Consider the following 24,076-nt stretch of genomic DNA (forward strand, 5'->3'; position numbering starts at 1 on the left):
CACATACAGTATTTTATGATTTCATTTTAAAGACATCTAGCATTAGAATCTAAAAACTCACCAGTGCAGAAAATTAATGGATCCTGGTTCCAGTTTTCAGAGAACAGCTGTATATGCACAATCAGCTCTCCACTTAATTCAGTAGGAGTTATGGAAACCTGCAATTAGGATACAGAATTAGAGAGATTATAACTCTTATATCATAGAAGTGTTCACAGAAAACCTATTTAGGGTGCGTTCACACGTACAGGATCTGCAGCAGATTTGATGGCCCACATTAGATTCTATGCAAATCTGCAACTTCAAATCTGCTGCAGATCCAGTACGTGTGAACGCACACTAAGGGTGCATTGACACGTACAGGATCTGCACCATATTTGATGGCGCAGATTCGATTTAGGCTATGTTCACACAACGTCAAAAATAAAGAGAAGGCGCCCAATTTGGTATTTAAAATAACGTCTGTTTTTGCTGCAATTTAACTGACTGCAATGGTAATGCATTAAAGTCAATGGGAAGACGGACGTCCGATACAATGCATTGAATAACAAATGTTTTTACCTCGAACGTCAAAATAATTAACATGATCATTATTTTCAGATGTCTTTGGCAAACAGCAGACGTTTTTTATTAGTTGTTTCCGCACAGTTTTTCTTTTGTCACCGTTCTTTCTCTGTTTTTACTATTAAACTCAATGGACTTTTCAATAAAGCCACACCCAAAGGGCAATTAGTAACCCCAAACTAGAATGTACAAACACCAGTCATTGCACTAAGGGGAGGCCAGGCTGCTAAATGACGAATGTTATTTTAGACGTAAAATAACGGACGTCATTTTAACCCCTTAGCGACCCATGACGTATCTGAGACCCCGCTCTGAACGGCGCTGATCCCGGCTGACACGTGCAGCCGGGCAGTGCCTCTATTAGCCGGCGCGGGTCCCGTTGCCGTGCCGGCTAATTAAGCCTCTAAGTGCAGCTGTCAAACCTGACAGCTGCATTTAGAGGCACTGCGCCGCACATCCCTGGTGTCTAGTGGGACGGATCTCCCCCCCGCGATGCGATCGCGGGGGGGAAATCCGTTCTTCTGCCCGTGCCGGGCCTCAGCGTCGGAATGACGCTGATCCCGGCTCGGCAATAGATTGCTATGGCCTGCAGCAGGCCATAGTAATCTATGACCGATCTAATCGATCTTTGCTGTGTATATACACAGCATTGATCTCTATGAGAGATCAGTGCTGTCTATATACAAGTCCCCCAGGGGGGCTTCTAGTTACAGTAAAAATAAAAGTAAAGTGTTTTTATTAATAAAAAATCCCCTCCCCTAATAAAAGTCCAAATCACCCCCCTTTTCCCATTTTATAAATATAAATTAATAAATAAATAAATAAACATATTTAGTATCGCCGCGCGCGTAATCGCCCGAACTATTAATTAATCACATTCCTCATCTCGCACGGTAAACGGCGTCAGCGCAAAAAAATTCCAAAGTGCAAAATTGCGCATTTTTGGTCGCATCAAATCCAGAAAAAATGTAATAAAAAACTATCAAAAAGTCGTATATGCGCAATCAAGGTACTGATAGAAAGAACACATCATGGCGCAAAAACTGACACCTCACACAGCCCCATAGACCAAAGGATAAAAGCGCTATAAGCCTGGGAATGGAGCGATTTTAAGGAACGTATATTTGTTAACAATGGTTTGAATTTTTACAGGCCATCCGATACAATATAAGTTATACATGTTATATATCATAGTAATCGTAACGACTTGAGGAACATGCATAACAAGTCAGTTTTACCATAGGACGGACGGCGTAAATGCAAAACTCCCTGAAATCAAAACAAATTCGTTTTTTTTTTCAATTTGACAGCGCAAATGATTTTTTTCCGGTTTCGCAGCATATGTTATGGAAAAATAATGCCTGTCATTGCAAAGTACAATTGGTTTCGCAAAAAATAAGCGCTCATATACATCTCTAGGTGAAAAAATGCAAGCGCTATGGACTTTTAAACATAAAATGGAATAAGCAAAAGCGCAAAAACGAAAATAGGCTTTGACCTTAAGGGGTTAAACGGAGCTTAAAAGACGTGTGAACATAGCCTTACTTTGAATCTGCAACTTAAAATCTGCGCCATCAAATGTGCTGCAGATCCTGTATGTGTGAACGCACCCTCAAGGGTGCCTTCACACGTACAGGATCTGCAGCAGATTTGATGCTGTGTTCTGTTATTTAGATCAAATCTGCTGCGGATGTGTGTGAAGCTACCATAAATTGTTATTGTCATTTAAAAACTGAACAGAGAGTAGTGCTCTTTACTCTCCTGGCTGTAGGTGGAGGGGAGAAACATATCTCAGCTGAGCACTTCTCCCCAGTGGTCTCGGCACTCATTTCAAATCTCTCATTGACATGTCAAGTGTTTATTTAAATGACAGTAACATTTTAAGTTAATTGATGCACTATATTTCACACCATGTACAAAATTAGAATTAATACACAAAGCAAATTAGGCTCTAAAGGTATTTTCCTATGTCTAGTATGCATTCAGGCCACTTTTTATTACAGTTCAAGAAGGATTTTACAGATAAATGTTATGCTATTAAAAAGTCATGCTTTGTGAAGGTTCCTATTAATCTACATATGGCAAGTTCTCTATTTTGTGGTTTGGGCGTTGCACAGACAGTCTCACAGGAAGGGTGGAGAGTGTAAAGTTTCACTGAGAATGGCAAAGATTACTTCCAAAGGAGGGAAACCACTGATTATGCATTAATGATACCACTATTATTTATATTTTCCGTTAATATAGTGAAAAAAAGTATTGTGCCGTGTATCTGAATAGAATGTTGTGAAAGATTATTAGCATATGCCTAAACATTATGACTTTTAGGAGTCTGGCCTCTTTAAAGATTGACAGGACCAATTTCCTGTCGTATTATTTGCTCATCTGTTCCCCCAAACATCTGCTATGTATAGAATTATAACACAAGTTAGTCAAGTGAATAGAATTATGTTGCAGGTGGCTTACAGAGTCTTTAACCCTTTGAGGACCAGGCCCAAAATGACCCAGTGGACCGCGCAAATTTTGATCTTAGTGCTTTTGTTTTTCCCTCCTCCCCTTCTAACAGCTCTAGCACTCTCAGTTTTCTATCTACAAGCCATGTAAGTGCTTGTTTTTTACAGGAATAGTTGTACTTTGTAATGGCGTCATTCATTTTACCATAACATGTATGATGGAATTCCAAATATATTATTTATGAAGATATAAATAGGTGAAATCGTAAATAAGAATGCAATATGGTAACGTTTGGGGGGTTCCTGTGTCTACGTAATGCACTATATGGTAACAGCGACATGACACTATTATTCTATAGGTCAGTCCGAACACAACCATATGCAGGTTACACAGATTCTCTAATGTTATATATGTATTTTTTTTATGAAATCCTTTTTTTTGGCAATTAAATATTAATAAAATGCTTATAACGGTTTTATTTTTTCACCTACGGGGCTGTATGGGGTGTCATTTTTTCCGCCATGATCTCTAGTTTTTATTAATACCATATTTGTGAAGATCGGATGTTTTGATCACTTTTTATTGATTTTTTTTAAATATATAATGTAACATAAAATTGGTAATCCGCGCACTTTTTCCCCTCTATTCGTGTACGCCGTTCGCCGTTCGCAATGACGCTTGTTATATTTTAATAGATCGGACAATTACGCACGCTACGGTATATTATATGTTTATCTATTTATTTATTTTTATATGTTTTATTTATATAATGGGACTTTTATTGGGGGAGGGGCTTTGGGGTAGTGTGTTAGTGTTTTGAACTTTTTTTTTTTACACTTTTGAAGTCCCTTTGGGGGACTTTTACATACAGTACTTTGATTTCTACACTGATGAATGCTATGCCATAGGCATAGCATTGATCAGTGTTATCGGCGATCTGCTCATTGAGCCTGCCTGTGCATGCTGAGTGTAGCAGATCGCCGATCGGACCGCAGGGAGGCAGGTAAGAGACCTCCGGCGGCCCGTTTTACCAATCGGGACCCCCGCAGTCACACTGCGGGGGTCCCGATCGGTAAGTGACAGGGGACTCCCCCTGTCACTTACACTTAAACGCCGCGGTCGCGCCGCAATCGCGGCGTTTAAGGGGTTAATGACACGTGGCAGCGCGATCGCTGCAGCGTGTCATTACCGGTGAGGTCCCGGCTGCTGATTGCAGCCGGCCCCCACCTGCTATGAAGCGCGCTCCGCTCCGGAGCGCGCTTCATAGCGGGAAAAACACCCAGGACGTAAGGTTACGTCATGGGTCGTCTGGGGACAGACTTCCATGACGTAACCCTACGTCCAGGGTCGTCTAGGGGTTAAAGGGGAACTCCACATAGGAAAAATTGGTTTTCTAATAAAAGTAGATTAAAAGTTATATAGATGTGTCTATACAATGTATTACCGTATCTGTACGGTTCTGCCACACTGGTAGCTGATATAAATCCAGGAAGTCAAGAAAATGGCCTCCTGTCCATTCACATTGTCTCCTGCTCCCACTGCTCTCCCACCTTAGGAGACAAATCTTCCATGCCTCTATCTCACATTGTGTGTGTTTGCTAGGCACAGGCTGATGATGCAGACAGGGGGCTGGATCCCCCAATCCCCTGAGTGATTGACCATCTCTGACCGGCCAGAAGCAGGTGCTGCAAGGACTGAGGACTGTGATGAACATCTGAGGGAAAGCATTGCATTCTGGAACCAGAGCTGCATTCTGGGAACTGCTCAATCAGGAAGTACAGAAACACAATACAGAACAACCCCCCCCCCCCCCCCCCCAAACAAATAGATTTTTGGTAGTTTCAAAAATGGGATAGATAGGTAAGTAATGCGTTATGCTTCTGCAGAAGTTTCTTTTTTTTTTTTTTTTTTTTACCCTCTACCTGGAATTCCCCTTTAAGGGGGTTAATGAATTTCGCTGGATTATGTCCTTTACGTGAACAACTGCTTGTCATTTTAAATTGCTACTTTGTACTCTTTTATGCTTGATGGAGGCTAAGATGCAGTGCAGACTTTGGTGGAGCTGATCAAGAGGGTCTCTCTTGTTTCACTTTTGTGAGAAATGTTCAGAACTTTCATTTCTCTAATGTACATCTTGTGCCGCAATAGGCTTTTGTTCTCACTGTCACACACAGGTGTAGCTTACGATATGGAGGTACACTTTAACCTCTGGCCTCTGCCGTATATTTTGGCCTTAAAGGGGTATTCCACCCAAGAGCTAAAAAAAAAAATGCTCCAAAACCTAGCTGGTCTTACTCACAATGCCTCCCTGAGTATTTTGAGTAATCTCTCATCTTTCTAGCTGCCACCTATCCTGAGCTACAAGTTTTTCTAAAAGCTGGTCTATATCCAAGATGGTGCCAGACGAAACTACATTTCCCATCATGCAGTGCTTCTCTCTGATTGGTCAGTTTGCATACTACATTGCACAGTAAACAATGGACTGTTTGCTGGAACTGAAAGACGGCAGTAGGGAGGATCTAGTTTTGGGAAGCTGGGAGACGTTTCCAAGGACGGGATGGCACCTGGGGAGAAACAGCGCGGAGCACACTTTAAAGCCTCGCAGTCTGATAAGCGGAATGCTGGTATGAATGAAGCACTTGCTTCGTTCCTACTGGAAATTTTCTCATCCCTAGAGAACAGCCTTGACAGAGCAGACCAATCCCTGACAAGAGTACCTATTGAAAATAGTATTATATGCCTTCAAAGTCTTCAAACACCTTCTGGTAATACTCTTGCAACACCTCCTGGCATTGCTCATGCAACAGCTTCTGGCATTACTCCTGCAACGCTTCCTGGCGTTTTTCCTGCAATACTCATGGGAAGGTGCAAGAGGCTGTCGGCTGTGTGCGGGGGAAGGGGGTGGCTGTGGACAGCGGTCGCAGCACAAAGTGAGCTGGCGGAGCGGGAGTCTGTCAGTTATGTGAGCGCATGTGTGTATGTGTGTGTGTGGGGGGGGGGGGGCATTGGTTTGCTGACCAGGACAGCCAGCGGTCTATGTCATATGTGTCCTCCCTCTCGCGGGCTGTTACCCAGCCTATTGAAGAGAGGGAGGACATTTGATTTATGTGTCCGAAGGGATGGGGGAAGGACAGAGGAGCAAGACCGAGTGTAATCAGTCTAGCTTATTTATGGCATCCAAAAGGGGTGAGTTCTCAGGGAAAGCGCAGAAGCCATAATTACATGATATTGCAGATAGAAAAAGCTATGTGTTACTTATTTAATGATGTAAAAATGCTTTTCAGGGTATTAGTTTAAAGAGGATGTACCACCTGGTACATCCTCTTTAACCTAAACCCACTGATCGAACGGCGCCGGCACGGGGAAGCCGGTGCCGCGGTCTGTTTTTCAGACCGAGGCCCCGTTCCCGTGCACGGCGTCGTTCTATGCACCGGAACCGGCCGGTGCTCAAGCCGCGTGCTAAGGGAGCCGCGTCATACAGGGGAGGGAATTCGTCCCGCCTCCAGTGCTTGAGCACCGGCCGGTTCCGGTGCATAGAACAGTGCCGTGCACGGGAATCCGGGCCTCGGTCCGAAAAACGGACCGCGGCACCGGCTTCCCCGTGCCGGCGCCGTTCGATCAGTGGGTTTAGGTTGAAGAGGATGTACCAGGTGGTACATCCTCTTTAACTCCCTATTTGAGCCTTAATGACCAGGCTCATTTTTCAAAATCTGACCTGTCTCACTTTATGCGCTTATAGCTCAATGATGCTTTAACATATGCTAGCGATTCTGAGATTGTTTTTTTGTAACATGGTACTTTATATTAGTGGTAACATTTGGTCACTATCTTTAGTGTTTTTGTGAAAAACATCAAAATATCATGAAAAATTTGCACTTTACAAAATTTGAAATTCTCTGCTTCTAAGAAAAGAAAGTTGTATCACATAAATTAGTTTTTAGGTCACATTACCAATATGTCCTCTTTATTCTGGCATAATTTCGTAAACATATTTTACTTTTCTTGGGTGTTACGGGGCTTAGAAATGTATCAGCAAATTACAAATTTTTCATGAAATTTCCAAAACTAATTTTTTTCAGGACCAGTTCTTTTTTTAAGTGTGTTTAGGAGGCTTGTATACTTGAAACCCCCATAAATGACCCCATTTTGGAAACTACACACACTAAGGAATTAATCTAGGGGTATAATGAGCATTTTAACCCTACAGGGGCTGGAGGAAAGTATTCACAATTAGGCCAGAGAAAAATGGAAAATAGAAATTTTCAAATAATATGTTCGTTCAGATTAAAGTATCTCATTTTCACAAGCAACAGGAGAGAAAAAGCACCCCAAAATTTGTAACGCAGGTTCTCCTGAGTACAATGGTACCTCATATGGGGGCGTAAACTACAGTATGGGCATACAGCGGGGCTCAGAACGGAAGGAGCGCCAATTAGCATTTTCAGTGCAGATTTTGCTGTACAAGTTTTCAGGCGCCAGGTGCGTTTGCAGTGCCCCTGTAGTGCCAGGGAAGTGAACCCCCCCCCCCCCAAAGTCAGCCCATTTTGGAAAGATAACCCCTCAAAGAATACGTCTTGGGGCGCAGTGAGCATTTTGACCCCACAGGTATTAGAGGAAAGTATTTAAAATTAGACAGTAAAAATTAAAAACTAGAATTTTTCTAATATGTATGTTTAGTTTGAAATTTCTCAATTTCACAAGGAACAGGGGAGAAAAGGCACCCCAAAATCTGTAACGCAGGTTCTTCCGAGTAGAAAGGTATCCCATATGTGGGCATAAACCACTGTATGGGCACACAGCAGGGATCAGAAGGAAGGGAGCGCCAATTAGCATTTTCAGTGCAGATTTTGCTGTAGAAGTTTCTGAGCGCCAGGTGCGTTTGCAGTGCCCCTGTAGTGTCAGCAGAGTGAAACCCCCCCATAAGTCACCCCATTTTGGAAAGTGCACCCCTCAAAGAATACATCTTGGTGTGCGGTGAGCATTTTGACCCCACAGGTATTAGAGGAAAGTATTCAAAATTAGACAGTAAAAATGAAAAACTAGAATTTTTCCAATAATATGTTTGGTTAGTGTAAAATTTCTCAACTTCACAAGGAAAGGGAGAGAAAGCGCAACCCAAAATCTGTAACGCAGGTTCTCCTGAGTACAACGGTACCCCATATGTGAGCATAAACCACTGTATGGGCACACAGCAAGGCTCAGAAGGGAAGGAGCGCCAATTAGCATTTGCAGTGCAGATTTTTCTGAAGAAGTTTCTGAGCGCCAGGTGCGTTTGCAGTGCGCCTGTAGTGTCCGCAGAAGAGAAACCCCCCAAAAGTCACCCCATTTTGGAAAGGACACCCCTCAAGGATGTCATCTTGGGGTGCAGTGAGCATTTTGACCCCACAGGTATTAGAGGAAAAGATTCAAAATTAGAAAGTAAAAATGAAAAAAATTAATTTTTTCAATAATATGTTTGTTTAGTTTGAAATTTCTCAATTTCACGAGAAACAGGAGAGAAAATGCACTGCAAAATTTATAAAGCAGGTTCTCCTGAGTACAACGGTACCTCATATGTGGGCATAAACCACTGTATGGGCACACAGCAGGGCTCAGAAGAAAAGGAGCATCATTTTGCTGGTGCAAAACCGCAGCTAGTATCGGTTATTAGAATAGCGCAGTTGCTTAAAATCTTTTTTTAAAATGAGATTACAGGTAATTTGGGGTAGTGATGGGCAACCTGGGAGTGTTTACTTGCTATCTGGGGTGTTTATGGGCAATCTGGGGTGGTATGAGCAGTCTGTGGCAATCTGGGGTGTTTATGGGCAATCTGGGGTGGTTACGGGCAATCTGGGAGTGTTTACTGGCTATCTGGGGTGGTAACGAACAATCTGGGGGTGTTTATGACTATCTAGCGGTGTTTACTGGCTATATGGGATGGTAACGGACAATCTGGGGGTGTTTACTGGCTATATGGGGTGGTAACTGACAATCTGGGGGTGTTTACAGGCTATCTGGGGTGGTGACGGGCAATCTGGGGGGGGGGTCACAGGCAAACTGGGGTGGTGATGGGCAATCTGGGGGAGGAGTGGCAGGCAATCTGGGGTAGGTATGGGCAATCTGGGGTGGTTACGGGCAATCTGTGGCAATCTGTAGTGGTTATGGTTATGGTTTTTGCAGGTATTAGACGGATCTTGCATGCCCAGAGCATAGGCGTATTATACGCCATGGAGAGGCCATAGTGTACATACAGTGTAGGGTCTGCCTCGATATGAGTCCACCTTATCGTGGTGAGGCAGTTTACGCTGTTTGCAAATGGTAACCAAGAGACTCATTATTTTTGTGGGAATTTTTTGGGCAGTTGGGGGGGCTGCTTTTAATTATTTTCATGTCTATGGTGGGTCTGTATCTTGCTGTTGCGGTGAGCTGTTGCTTTTTTCTGTGTTTTTGTGTGTTTGCAATTTCAGCCATGGCAACGTGCTCCTGCCTAGTGTGAACAGTGTTCTAGGAGAGCTGACCAATTTTTTTTTCCTTTTTTTTTCTGTGTTCCAGTTGGGGGAGTGGCTGCCTCTATTTGGTCGTGCACTCCACCTGTCTCACCCAGGTGATGCAATTATTTTTGCAGGTATTAGATGGATCTTGCATGCCCAGAGCATAGGCGTATTATACGCCATGGAGAGGCCATAGTGTACATACAGTGTAGGGTCTGCCTCGATATGAGTCCACCTTATCGTGGTGAGGCAGTTTACGCTGTTTGCAAATGGTAACTGTCACGGCCGCGGCGGCTTCCCGCGTCCCGGGTTGCCGCCGCGACCGCCTCCTGTCCCGTGCAGCTGCCGGGGTCCTGGTGCAGGGACCCGGCGCTGCGGTCTGTTCGGCCCCGGGGGGCGCCTCACCTCGTCCCGCTCCTCCTTCCGTCTGTGCCGGCCGGCGCGCGCGTCCCCGCCTCCTAGGGCGCGCGCGCGCCGGCTGTCTCAGATTTAAAGGGGCAGTGCGCTCCTAATTGGTAGTTGCACCCAATCACTCCCCTATAAATCCCAGCATGCCCTGTCCCCTGTGTTGGAGCCTCTACATGCTTCCCATAGCGTTGGCCCAGCCCCCTGTTGTTCCTGAGTCCTGTCCGTTACCTGGTCCCAAGTCCCTGTTCCTGAGTCCTGTCCGTTACCTGGTCCCTAGTCCCTGTTCCTGGTTCCTGTTCCCCTGTCACTCCACCTGTTCCCGTGTCCAGCCTGTCACGTGCTCTCTCATCTGCAGACCATTGCCTGTGCCATCTCCTGCCACGCCTCGCCTGCCGACACCAGCAACCAAGCCAGGGGTAGCGACTGCCGCAGCAAGTCCATCCCGCCTTGCGGCGGGCTCTGGTGAAAACCAGCGGCCCCTTAGACTCCGCCCCCTGGTGAGGTTAGTGCCATCGCTGGTGTCGGTCCAGTGGATCCACTACTCCAGGCGTTACAGTAGGCTCCAACCATGGATCCCGGCGAGGTGCCTGATCTCCGTGACGTCGCCAGAGTGGTCACTCAGCAGGCGCAACAAATCCAGAAACAGTCGCAGCAGATCCAGCAACTCACTACCGCCTTACAGCAGCAGACTACTGACCAGCGCACACCACCTCCTGACGCTTCTTCTTCACTCCGACTGGCTCTCCCAAGCAAGTACTCTGGGGACTCTAAGTTGTGCAGAGGATTCTTGACTCAGTGCACCATGCACATTGAACTTTTGAGTAGTCAGTTTTCCACCGAGCGCTCTAAAGTGGCTCTCATCATCAGCCTATTAGAAGGTAGAGCCCTGGCCTGGGCCACGCCACTGTGGGACCGTGATGATCCTGTTGCTGCCAATCTCCGGGCCTTCCTATTCGAGTTTCGCTCCGTCTTTGAGGAACCTGCCCGTGCTTCTTCAGCCGAGACTGCTCTCCTCAACCTCTCTCAAGGCAGCTCCTCTGTTGGTGACTACGCCATCCAGTTCCGCACCCTGGCAGCTGAATTGGACTGGAACGAGGCCGCCCTATTGGCCACCTTCAAGAAGGGCCTGTCTAGTCGAGTGAGAGACGTGCTCGCTGCCCGAGACCTGCCTACCTCCCTGAACGAACTCATTCTACTGGCCACCCGAGTTGATACTCGTTTTTCGGAGAGGGAGGAGGAGGTTCGGCATGAACATTTACTAACCCGTTCCCGTCGCCATCCCCAGCTGGCGCCGGTTTTCCAGAATCCTGACCTTTCGATGTCCCAGCCCTCTCCTGAGATTCCTATGCAGGTGGAACGGGCTCACCTGACGCCTAATGAAAGAATCCGGCGCCTGGAGCGGAATCTCTGTCTCTATTGCGGTGGTTCCGATCACTTCCGGCTGGGATGTCCCCTACGTCCCCAAACATCCGGAAAATGCTCGCACCTAGGTCCGGTGGGACAGGTGTCCCTAGGTGTGAATGCCACCTTTCCAAGTCTGTCTATGCCAGTTTCCATCCGGACTCCCTCAGGACAAAATCATCAGACTACTGCCTTCCTCGATTCTGGCTCAGCAGGCAGTTTTATTTCGGCAACATTGGTCCAAAGATGGCGGCTACCCGTGACCCGACTAGCCAGGCCCCTGACTATCTCCTCGGTCACGGGCGAAATTCTTACCGACCGTGTGTACTACCAGACCGCACCTTTAATCCTCCAGGTGGGTCCTTTACATCAAGAAGAGATATCCTTCTACGTCCTGCCCCATTCTTCCCCCGCGGTCCTCCTGGGACTCCCGTGGCTGCAAGAACATGCCCCTCAGCTGGACTGGAGAACCGGGGAGATTCTCAGTTGGGGTCAGGACTGTTCCAACCAGTGTCTCAAGTCACCTCAGACCAAGTGTACTATGTCGTTTCCTGTCCCTGCCAAGCCTCTATCCGGCCTACCGGCAGAAGACCAAGACTCGGCGGATGCCTTCTTTGCCGAGGTGTACCCTCTCTCCGTACCCAAGACTGAGGTCATGTCCTCTAACCACCGGGAGAACTTACAGAAGGACCTCGTCCACAGACCCACATTCCCTTGCCACGTTTTACCGCCTGATCGCCTAGTACCAGTCGCCACCTCCACTCTTCAGAGAGTACCCCCCGGAAAGACTCATGTTCACCCTGCGCTTCGAAGAGGTATTTTGAAGTGGGGACATTCCTCGTTGGAGGCCGGGCACCCTGGAGTCCGTAAGACCGGCCAACGGATCTCTCGCCACTACTGGTGGCCCAGTCTATCCCAAGATGTTAAAGACTTTGTGGCTTCCTGTGCCATTTGCAGGCAAGAAAGAGGGGGAGGCCAAAGGGGGGGGTACTGTCACGGCCGCGGCGGCTTACCGCGTCCCGGGTTGCCGCCGCGACCGCCACCTGTCCCGTGCAGCTGCCGGGGTCCAGGTGCAGGGACCCGGCGCTGCGGTCTGTTCAGCCCCGGGGGGCGCCTCACCTCGTCCCGCTCCTCCTTCCGTCTGTGCCGGCCGGCGCGCGCGTTCCCGCCTCCTAGGGCGCGCGCGCGCCGGCTGTCTCAGATTTAAAGGGGCAGTGCGCTCCTAATTGGTAGTTGCACCCAATCACTCCCCTATAAATCCCAGCATGCCCTGTCCCCTGTGTTGGAGCCTCTACATGCTTCCCATAGCGTTGGCCCAGCCCCCTGTTGTTCCTGAGTCCTGTCCGTTACCTGGTCCCAAGTCCCTGTTCCTGAGTCCTGTCCGTTACCTGGTCCCTAGTCCCTGTTCCTGGTTACTGTTCCCCTGTCACTCCACCTGTTCCCGTGTCCAGCCTGTCACGTGCTCTCTCATCTGCAGACCATTGCCTGTGCCATCTCCTGCCACGCCTCGCCTGCCGACACCAGCAACCAAGCCAGGGGTAGCGACCTGGGGGTCGCCTGCCGCAGCAAGTCCATCCCGCCTTGCGGCGGGCTCTGGTGAAAACCAGCGGCCCCTTAGACTCCGCCCCCTGGTGAGGTTAGTGCCATCGCTGGTGTCGGTCCAGTGGATCCACTACTCCAGGCGTTACAGTAACCAAGAGACTCATTATTTTTGTGGGAATTTTTTGGGCAGTTGGGGGGGCTGCTTTTAATTATTTTCATGTCTATGGTGGGTCTGTATCTTGCTGTTGCGGTAAGCTGTTGCTTTTTTCTGTGTTTTTAGTGGTTATGGTTAGCCTGTGGCAATCTGGGGTGGTTACAGGCAATCTGGGGGTGTTTACTGGCTATCTGGGGTGGTTACGGGTAATCTGAGCAGTAACAGGTAAACTGGAGTGGTTATGAATAATCTGGGGTGGTTACAGGTAATCTGGGGTGGTTACAGGTAATACGGGGTGGTTACAGGTAATGCGGAGTGGTTACAGGTAATGCGGAGTGATTACAAGTAATGTGGGGTGGTTACAGGTAATGCGGAGTGGTTACAGGTAATGCGTGGTGGTTACAGGTAATCCGGGGCACTTGACTTTTTATCCCGTCACCAATGATTTTTGGGGACGGGACAAAAAGTGTCGGCAGCATTTAGAACAAGTGATCAGTGGTATATAGTATATACAGCTGATCACTTGTGCCAGGACCACATCGGCTAGTCCCTGATCATTGCCCCATGCCCTCCGCCACCTCTGGTGGTGGAGAGAATGAGAGTTTGATTTTTTTTAAGGGTACAAACACACTTGTCGTATTTGCAGCGAGTTTCTGGCTGCGTATTCACAGTGAGACTCGCTGAGGATCCCAGCCATGTGTACTCTATGGCAGACAAACTCGCAGCAGGGATGTACATCCCTGCTGCGAGTTTGTCCGCAGCTTGCCCTGTTAACTCCCCAGCCGCCGGAGACTATACGTCACCTGATCCCGACTACGGGGCTCCCATTCAGCCAATCAGTGCTGCGGTGGGGCAACGCACTGATTGGCCGAGCGGGACGTGCCGGGAATCAGCAAAGGACCAGATGATGTATAGTCGGGACCAGGTGATGTATAGTCTCCAGCGGCCGGGGGGTTAACGGGTCGGCCTTTGGACAAACTTGCAGCAGGGATGTACATCCCTGCTGCGACTTTGTCTGCCATTGAGTACACAGGGCCGGGATCCTCAGCGAGTCTCGCTGCGAATACGCAGCCAGAAACTCGCTGCCGATACGACATGTATTCATCTCCTCTCACTGTGGATTAACGGTGAGAGGAGATAAAAGCATGCAATGCCCGTTACCGGTGGCCGCCATTATACTGGTAATAACGGCGATCGTCGGTGCGGGGACTGGCCGGGACTGAGCCCCCACTCTGCCCCAACTTCTCAGCGACCTCCGGTAGCTGAGAGGAGGGGGCTGCGGGCCTTACCGGCGCTGCTGCACTATTCTGCGCCAGCGCCATAAAGAGCTGATGGCAGCAGAATAGAGCCCATTAGTGATCGCCGTAAAAATCTGTATCGATGGTCACTAATAACATAATACATGTATTCTCTGGGTCACTACGGTTATGGCGATACCACATTTGTGTAGTTTTTTTTTAACTATTACCACTTTGGCGCAATAGAAACTCTCTTCCTAGCAAAAACCCACAAAAACTGTCGCCACATTGCAAGATCCATAGCGTTCTTATCTTTTGCGCAACAGAGCTGGTTTTGGGCTTATTTTATGCGGGAAGATCTGTAGTTTCTACTGATACCAAGTTTTATATGTATATGACTTTTTGATCTCTTTTATGATGTATTTTCTAAAGCAGATTAATAAAATACAGCTATTCTGGTACTGTTTTTTTATTTATTTTTTACAGCGTGTCGTGCGATATAATTATTGATATCATTTTATAGATTGGGTCGTTATGGACGTAGCGATACCAAATATGTATAGGATTTGTGTTTTTGATCACTTTTATGTAATGTTTTATAGTGTATGGGGAATGTAATGCATTTTTAATATGGGGGGGGGCTGGGGGGATTGTGTTTGGTGCACTTTTTTTTCACTTTTTTACACTAGTGTACATTAGTGTACACTAGTGTAACACTTAGATCACAGTATACAATACACTGTACTGCTTCTGCAGTACAGTGTATTGTATCATGTGACCATCCTGCTGACAGGCAGTAGCACAGCCACCCCTGTCAGCAGGGTGGCTTATCCATGGTAAGCCCAGGGGGCCTAATGAAGGCCAATAAGTTACCATGGACACATCGGGGGGACCGGACGGCGCCGCGGGACCTCCGATCATGTAAGAGGACTGGCGGCGCCGTCCGGTACACACCGGAACCCGTTAGATACCGCTGTCATACTTTGACAGCGGCATTTAATGGGTTAAACTGCCCGGAGCGGAGAATTCTCCGCTCCGGGCAGTTACAGGAGTGGGTCAGCGGTCACACTGACCGCTGATCCCCCGCACTGCCGCCGCCGGGCGGCAGCTTATTCCGATGCGTCTGCCGTTTAAAGGCGTACGCATCGGAATAAAGACCATTAGTGGCTGCCGTGAAAAGGCAGCATGGCGGTCACTAAGGGGTTAATGACCAGTTTTTTTTCAATTTTTGCATTTTTTTTTTTCTTCATGCCTTCTTAGGGGCCATAGCGCTTTTATTTTTCCAATCACAGAGCGTCTTTTTTTTTTTTTCCACGATCTCTAGTTTTCATTAGTATCATATTTGTGTAGATGGGACTTCTTGATCACTATTTATTAATTTTTTTCTGATAATGTGACAAAAAAAATCAGCAATCCTTGTGTCCTTATCCTCTTCTCGTTTACGCCGTACACCGTGTGGGTATAATAATGGTTATATTTTACTAGATCAGACAATTATGCTCGCTACAATATATGTATATGTATTTTACTTTTAAAAGGGAAAAGGGGTGTCATTTAAGTTGTTTTTTTTTAATCATTTTAACTCTCCCTAGGGGAGTATTACATGGAATTATTAGATTGCATATACTGTTCAATGCTGTGACATTGCATAGCATTGATCAGTATTATTGGTGATCTTCACATAGAGTCTGCCTGAGGTAAGTATAACTCCTCCGGCAGTCAGGGAAAATAATCAGGGTACTATTAGACGGTCCGATAGGGGCGCGTTAACAACTGTAAACGAGAGCCGATCTGCTAGATCGGCGCTCTTTTACTGGGCCTATTACACGTCCTGATAATCATTTAACAAGGGCTGCAAGGACATTGTTACCAATGTCCTTGCAGCCCTTGCTTAGATGGTATACTTTACCTATCCACGCTCCAGGGCTGCTCCTGCGGTCCGCTACTCCCTGGGTCCCGCGCGCTCTAGCTTCAGAGCAGCCTGTTAGCTGACAGGCCACTCAGTCAATCACAGGCCGCAGGCGGTCCCGGCCTGTGATTGGCTGAGTGGCCTGTCAGCTCAGACAGGACGCTCTGAAGCTAGAGCGCGCGGGACCCGGGGAGCAGGAGGAGCCCTGGAGCGTGGATAGGTAATGTAGATCGTCAGTCGCCGGCCGCACACCGCTATTACACATCATCGGCTGATCGTTGTCTTTATTACACGGAACGATAATCATTTGGCCTGATTATCGTTCTGTGTAATAGTACCCTTAAAGGAGAAGTCCGGCTAAGATTTTTATTGAAGTATTGTATTGCACCCGAAAAGTTATACAAATCATTAATATACATTTATTACGGGAAATGCTTATAAAATGCTTTTTCCATGCACTTACTACTGCATCAAGGCTTCACTTCCTGGAAAAAATGGTGATGTCACGACTCGACTCCCAGAGCTGTGCGGGCTGTGGCTGCTGGAGAGGATGAAAGCAGATGGATACTGAGGGACACAGGGCACTGGAGGGACACCGAGCATCCCTCTGCAATCATCCTCTCCAGCAGCCACAGCCCGCACAGCTCTGGAAGTCGGGTCGTGACATCACCATTTTATCCAGGAAGTGAAGCCTTGATGCAGTAGTAAGTGCAGGGAAAAATTTACTTTATAAGCATTTCCTTTAGTAAGTGTATATTTGTAATTTGTATAACTTTTGGGGGGGAATACAATACTCTAATAAAAATTTTCACTGGACTTCGCAGCCCATCATTAAAGGTGAGAACCTCATGCTTTATGAAGCAAGCTCCTGAGCTCATTTCATAGGCTCCATTATGATGTGCCAGCTTGTCATCTTGCAGCAAGGGGTTATAGAGGTATTCCGGTAAAAAAAATTTTTTTTCAAATTAACTGATGCGAAAAGTTAGATTTGTAAATTATTTGTATATTAAAAATCTCAAGTCTTCTTGTACTTATCAGCTGCTGTATGCCCTGCTGGAAGTGGTGTATTCTTTCCAGTTTGACACAGTGCTCTTTGTCAACACCTCTGGCCATGACAGGAACTGTACAGCGCAGGGAACTTGCTACTGCTTTGGAAAGTTCTTGTCACAGACAGAGGTGGCAGAAGAGAGCAGTATGTCATACTGGAAATACTTGAGATTTTTAAATAGAAGTTACAAATCTGTATAATTTTCTGGCACTAGTTTATTTCAAAACAATTTTTTTCTCACTGGAGTACCCATTTAACTTCAACCTATTACAGCTGCTGGGAAATCAGTCATTTCTAGTACTGGTGAAATGTACTTAAAGTGACACTGTCACCCCCTATTTGCATTTTGACTGCTCTCCACAGGTGTAAAGGGTAAATGTTACAGCTTTCATTACTTATTTTATATCGCCCCTCATGGTACTTCTGGTAAAAAGTCGTTTTTATCACATGTGGATTGGTATATGTGGGCGGGGCCTCGCAACTTATGTGCCACATCGCTCCGCCCCTAGCGCCACTTAGCCCTGCCCCCATCTGTGACGTCATCGTCACATAGGCCCCGCCCCCTCGGCAGCCATTGGTGTGTGACAATCTAGGGGTGGGGCCTAGAGCTTTAGGCTGGCCCTTCCAATGGCTGCTGAGGGGACGGGGCCTATGCGGCGATGACGTCACAGATGGGGTGGGGCTAAATGGCGCTAGGGGCGGAGCAATGTGGCACATAAGCCGCGAGGCCCCGCCCACACATACCAATCCACAGGTGATAAAAACAACTTTTTACCAGAACAAGCACCATGAGGTGTGATATAAAATAAGTAATGAAAGCTGTAATATTTACCCTTTACACCTGTGGAGAGCAGTCAAAATGCAAAAAGGGGGTGACAGTGTCACTTTAAGGGTAAATTCACACGGGCGGATCCGCAGCGGATTTAACGCTTCGAATTCGCAGCTAAATCAGCAGCGGATCAATCCCCTGTGAATTCCAATGCTACATACTCACAGCGGGATTGTCATCCTGCTGCCAGTATGTAAGTGCCGGCCGCATTAACCCCAGACGCCCGGGATGATACATTACCACGATACGGCACCACAATCAGGCGGCATCTGAGGCTCCCGGCTCCCAGGAGGTCCCGCACAACCAATCAGTGCATGGCCCCGCCACAGTCACTGGTTGGCTGCGAGGGACCGCTGGGAGCCTCAGACGCGGCAGGATCGTGGTGCCGGTAATGTATCATCCCGGGCGGCTGGGGTGAATGCGGCCGGCACTTACATACTGGCAGCGGGATGACAATCCCGCTGCGAGTATTTAATTGCATTGGAATTCACAGGGGATCGATCCACTGCCGATTTAGCTGCAAATTCGTAGTGTTAAATCTGCTGCGGATCCTCCCGTGTGAATTTACCCTACAGGGGTTATGGTATAGTTCAATAAGGTTTGGTAAGCCATAACGCAACCACCTGCCAGGACTGCAGGTGGTTTGGACTTGGGAAAATGTTCAGCTTGTGAGCATATTGTAATACCATGTACCGAAGAAATAAAAGACGTTTGCATTGCTAATGCTGTGAGTATTACTGTCTCTGTCATAGGAGACTATACATAAGAAAGTGTAAGGTAGCAAGATTAAGGTACTGGTATATTTGCATTATTCCTTACCACACCTTATTGAACTGTGTGTATTTGCTTGGATTTTATGGGGATTCAAGTGTTAAGTTAATTTTCCATTGCGGCCCTAAGTCTATTGTTTAAGTCGCTGTGTCCATTGAGTTTTTGGACAATGCCACACTTGTCATCAGTTTGTGTATTGTATTGCAGCTCAATTGCTTTAGGCTATGTTCACACTCCGTAAAAGTACGGCCATTGGTGCCATCGGCATGGGATCCCGGCCGGGGCGTATACACATCGTAAGCGCTCCGGATGCGATCCCGCACGGGACCGTAAATAACTGACATGTAAGTTTACTGTCACTGTCAGTTTACTGTCCTGTCACTGTGCTATGGGAGGTTCTGATGCGGGCGCGCGCTAATGCGCCCGCATCAGAACCCTGCGGCCGAAAGATCATCCGGCCGGTACTTAAGTACCGGCCGGGATCATCCGGGCAGAGACCGGCCGTTCCGCAACCTGGCTGGGTCAAGGAACGGCCGGTCTATATACATAGTGTGAACATAGCCTAAAAGTGAATCAAAGCAATTGTCCACTCTTTTTAATTCCATTGCAGGTAGGGGGCAGGCTTTCAACCCTTAGTGTTTCAAATGACAGAACTTTTGTAAAACTTTGAGCATCCAAGATCCACATCCAAGATTTGCCGTTTTTCCCCCTACTGCATATGAAACAGTAGAGAAGTCACAGGGTTTCAGCTCTATGTGACAGACAGACAGCACCAAATCAACATAAGAACCATTGACAGCACTACAGTCCTTCCGTGGCCCTCAGTCTAGAGAATATTGGGTGAGGAAAAGAATTCAGGGAAATGGTTTAGTGTAGGGTCCTCGATTAGGAGCTAAAAAGCTTGGTCTAGCCACCACTTCACAGATTCCCCCCCCCCTCCCCCCAACTGCTCCTAGACAGTAACCACTGCTCTACCACTACTCATTTGTCAGCAAAGCATTAACCAGCCACTCCCACTTGCCCAGTTTACAATGGCAATATTGCTCTTTACAGCTGCTTTTTGAACAGCTCACTGGCACCCTTTAAGCTCTGGTGAAGCTGCTGGAACTTAGTGGGTTATAAGGTCACATCTGTACTTTGCATTCCCTTCAGAAGACCACAACTATGCCCCCATTTCTTTCCCAGTAGATGTTGCCAATAATCCCTGCACCATAGGGCGACTATTGGCAAAGAGATGGGGGTGTGGTTGTGGCAGTCGCGGGTTAAATGTACCCTGGGCCCCGGGCTGTCCACCCAACCTGTCAGGAGAGAAGGGTGCTGATCTTATAGGGGAGGTCGCAGGGTCTCAGCAGCACAGAGGATGTCAGGAGAGGAGGGTGCTGATCTTATAGGGGAGGTCACAGCAGCACAGAGGATGTCAGCTGGCCCCCTCTATAGCTGGCCCCCTCTTATAGATGGTCCCCCTCTTCTCCCCTTATAGATGGCCCCCTCATAGATGGTTCCCCTCTTCCCTCTCCCCCCCTTATAGATGGTCCCCCTCTTCCCCCCCTTATAGCTGGCCCCCTCATAGATGGTCCCCCTCTTCCCTCTCCCCCCTTATAGATGGTCCCCCTCTTCCCCCCTCATAGCTGGCCCCCTCATAGATGGTCCTCCTCTTCCCTCCCCCCCCTTATAGATGGTCCCCCTCTTCCCCCCTCATAGCTGGCCCCCTCATAGATGGTCCCCTTCTTCCCTCTCCCCCCCTTATGGATAGTCCCCCTCTTCCCCCCTCATAGCTGGCCCCCTCATAGATGTAAGTAAATATGAGGAAACAAGAAGCCAATGGAAAAACTGGCAATTTAATAATGTATACATGTTTATAAATATATATATATTTTTTTTTTGCATGTGTGCTATACTGAAAAGTGTCCACCAATATACCCCCTTGAAACATAACTATGAAAACACTTGAATAGGAGAGGGAAAGGAGGAAACTAGTGTCCCTTTAACTGTAACAAACTACAATTCCTATCATGCCTGGACAGCCAAAGCTGTATTGTGGTTAAGGAAGAGTGCATGACCTTATTGGTTCAGTCACATTTTATAAAACTTTCAAGCTCTTTGCCAACATAATTGCCATGAGACTGCCCTCAACTATTCCTCCTATGGTCAATAATCAGATGGGATTTGTAGGGTGGTAAAATAGGGTATGCATAGTGCTAGAAAATAGGGTAAACACACAAACATGCAAGTGCTTAGATGTAAGCGCAGAGGCAAGTACCTGCAAAATTTGTAAAACAAATTCCAAGACAGTCCAAGAAACCAACTGAGAAAATACATATGCTGCAGAAGTGCACAAGAACCTTCATAATAGAGAGGAAAACTTCCACATGGAAAATGGTTTATTTAAAAGAAAATCTGTGTGTTTCTATGTCCATTTCCTAATAAGTATCCCAATAATCGAAAATAACATCAAATAAGATGTTGTGTATGTCCACCTGCGGTAACAGAGCAAAATCTTTGTTTCTGCAACAACAGGCTGAACTCTTAGAAAGCACAAACAATTGCAACAATTGTATATCTATATGTTAGCCATATAACAGGATTAGCTATATGCGCTTTCCCATAAAATGCACTAAATCCCCTGCTCACCTGGCATCTGATGGTCACTTTGTGCATGCAAGCAGGTGATGTCTGAAGAAGTGACAACTAATTGACATCTAGTACTTTTGACAGGAAATATTATAACCTATACCACAGTTTCAGGATGGACCCCACCCAGGGGAAAGGCAGGGGTACGGGTAACTGCTTAAACCAACTGTAAGTTTTACTTTGTATATTAAATCATTATACAGTTTTACTGAGCTTGAGAATGTACACACTATTTGCATTTTTATGTTGATGTGTAATGAAGGATGTTGGATATACAATGGAGATATGTAAGTATTATAAATTGAATAAGAACAATAGCATAAATAAACAATAGTATTTCTTCACAATATGCACAAGTCTCTGATACCATGTAACAATAGATCAAAACTGAAAGGCTTTATCCACCATGTGCAAAATTAGATGTAAGCTCATCAATAGGAATAGTCCACAGCACCATGCATTGTGAAGCTCGGTAGACCAAGTCGCTCTGACTCCCGATGAATAGAATATAACAAACGAATATGTCCCCGGCTCAAATATGTTAAAACTTCTCACTTTATTAGAACCATTAAAAGTGATACATCGTCCAAACACCAATTGTTTGGGAGTGCAACTCCTTAATCATGGCATATGGCATAAACCACAGTTATTTCCATGTATACATATATAATAATGGTATCATAATTGCAAAATTCAGACACGTGCAAGTCTACTCACAGACTCCCCATCCCACCAGGCGATCATATCCCAGTAGGAAAGCTCTCAAAGTCCTCAGTACAATACTAGGAATAAGTAAAGAAATATAGTTACCATATTGCTATAGAAAAGGAACAAATGATTTACAATTGTTCACTGCATATCAATAAATATAGGCTAAATAATTCTTCAGATTCAGACCCAGAGGAACCCGGAAATTCAACTGGAGAATTCAGTAAGCTTCCCTAAGGTGCACCTGGTACATCCATTCACCCCATCTCCTCAGTCTATTTACCCCTTGCATATCTGTAAAGAAGAGAGATCACCGTCATGACAGTCCACAAAGTGTTTGGACGGATCTGACATTGATCGTTGAAGCACTAATCTGAGTATAGTGCACCCCACATATTGGAGGTTGCACTGTACGCATGTGGCTAAATAGAAAACATGAGAAGTCTCACCATTTTAATGTATGCATATAGGGAAGTAACTGTGGTTTATGTCATATACCATGGTTAAGGATCTGAGAGAAATTATCACTTTAATATCTGTGAGGGTTGTGCACCATTTGTGGGGAAATCCACAATATGTCTACCAATTCTAACAATCCAACATCTAACAATTAATCATTGGCAAAGACAGACAGACTCTTCATTGTTGCCTCAGTGTTTGCAGGGGAGTGCAATGAGGAACTTGAAACAATATAAGGTGAAAAAAAATGATCCTGCAAGGTCTACGCCTTAAAAAATTTCATAGCACACAGCATGATTGAATGATATAATGCTCTTAATGACTATTTTACTCGCCTAATGTCCATTATCATCTCACGTGAGGAGAAAAAATCGGAGGACTTAGAAACCAATATTACTGCATTAAATGTATTTATGGACCAATATGCTACTATAACTGAGTTTGAAGAGATTCAATCCAGGATTACTAAAGCTTTGGAAGAGATGGAAGATTTCATCATGAATGTTAAAAGGACTAAGTTTAACAGGGAACTTAAAGGGGTTGTCCAGCGAAAAAATGTTTTCTTTCAAATCAGCTGGTATCAGAAAGTTAAATAGATTTGTAATTTACTTCTATTTAAAAATCTCAAGTCTTCCCATACTTATAAGCTACTATATATCCTGCAGGAAGTGTTGTTTGTTTACATTCAGAAACAGTGCTCTCTACTGACATCTCTGGCGGAGTCAGGAACTGTCCTGAGCAGGAGAGGTTTTCTATGGGGACTTGCTGCTGCGCTGGACAGTTCCTGACTCCGCCAGAGATGTCAGTAGAGAGCACTGTTTCTGAATGTAAACAAACAACACTTCCTGCAGGATATATAGTAGCTTATAAGTATGGAAAGACTTGAGATTTTTAAATAGAAGTAAATGACAAATCTATTTAACTTTCTGAAACCAGTTGATTTGAAAGAAAATAAAAATTTCACTGGACAACCCCTTTAAGGATTCTGTGGGACACAGTTTACACTTGGCGTGATAGGTGTAATTAATGCAAGACACTGCCCCCTATCCTAAAAAATAACAACGGTATGAATGGGGTTAAGAGGAATATAACTTTTAGCACCACGGAAGGTGAAACGTCTGACACCCAGATGGAATTATCAGGCCCTGAGGAGTTCTATCGATCAACACTTTTGAGATCCCGCAAACAATACAAACCACATCACTGCCCCAAGACGAGGTCAGTGGAGGGGGATAACAATGGAGCTGCTTGCTTTACTGCACTACTATAAAAAAATGAGGACGCTGGCACAGGGCCGGGAGGAAACACAGGATCAAAAGCCAAGGGCAAACAAATGGCTAGAGGCCCTATTAAACAAAATCATTATCGGCCATATTTGGCCCACAATTGTCTTTAGTAATAGAAAACAACGATCAGCTGACATGTTGAAAGACCAACAATCTAGATAGCAGCGATATGCTGTCATTGAATCAATGATAGAAACAGATCACTGA

The 24,076-nt window shown here is 46.2% G+C and overlaps 2 protein-coding genes across 3 annotated transcripts in view; one reads left to right on the plus strand and one right to left on the minus strand.

Annotated features, from left to right (window-relative positions):
• S1PR4 (sphingosine-1-phosphate receptor 4) overlaps nucleotides 1-21,453 on the minus strand; it is a 28,332-nt gene extending 6,879 nt beyond the window's left edge. Inside the window, exons 1-2 of the mRNA XM_069962365.1 lie at nucleotides 21,417-21,453; nucleotides 62-158 (exon numbers count right to left, since the gene is read on the minus strand). The gene's annotated coding sequence lies outside the window, so the exon portion shown is untranslated. The remainder of the gene's footprint in view (nucleotides 1-61; nucleotides 159-21,416) is intronic.
• The window catches only part of LOC138785899 (mast cell protease 1A-like), a 101,469-nt gene that overhangs the window by 48,585 nt on the left and 28,808 nt on the right, over nucleotides 1-24,076 (plus strand). The gene's annotated exons all lie outside the window — the stretch shown is intronic.

This window comes from Dendropsophus ebraccatus, chromosome 3 (genome assembly GCF_027789765.1).
Source record: "Dendropsophus ebraccatus isolate aDenEbr1 chromosome 3, aDenEbr1.pat, whole genome shotgun sequence".
Lineage (NCBI taxonomy): Eukaryota > Metazoa > Chordata > Amphibia > Anura > Hylidae > Dendropsophus > Dendropsophus ebraccatus.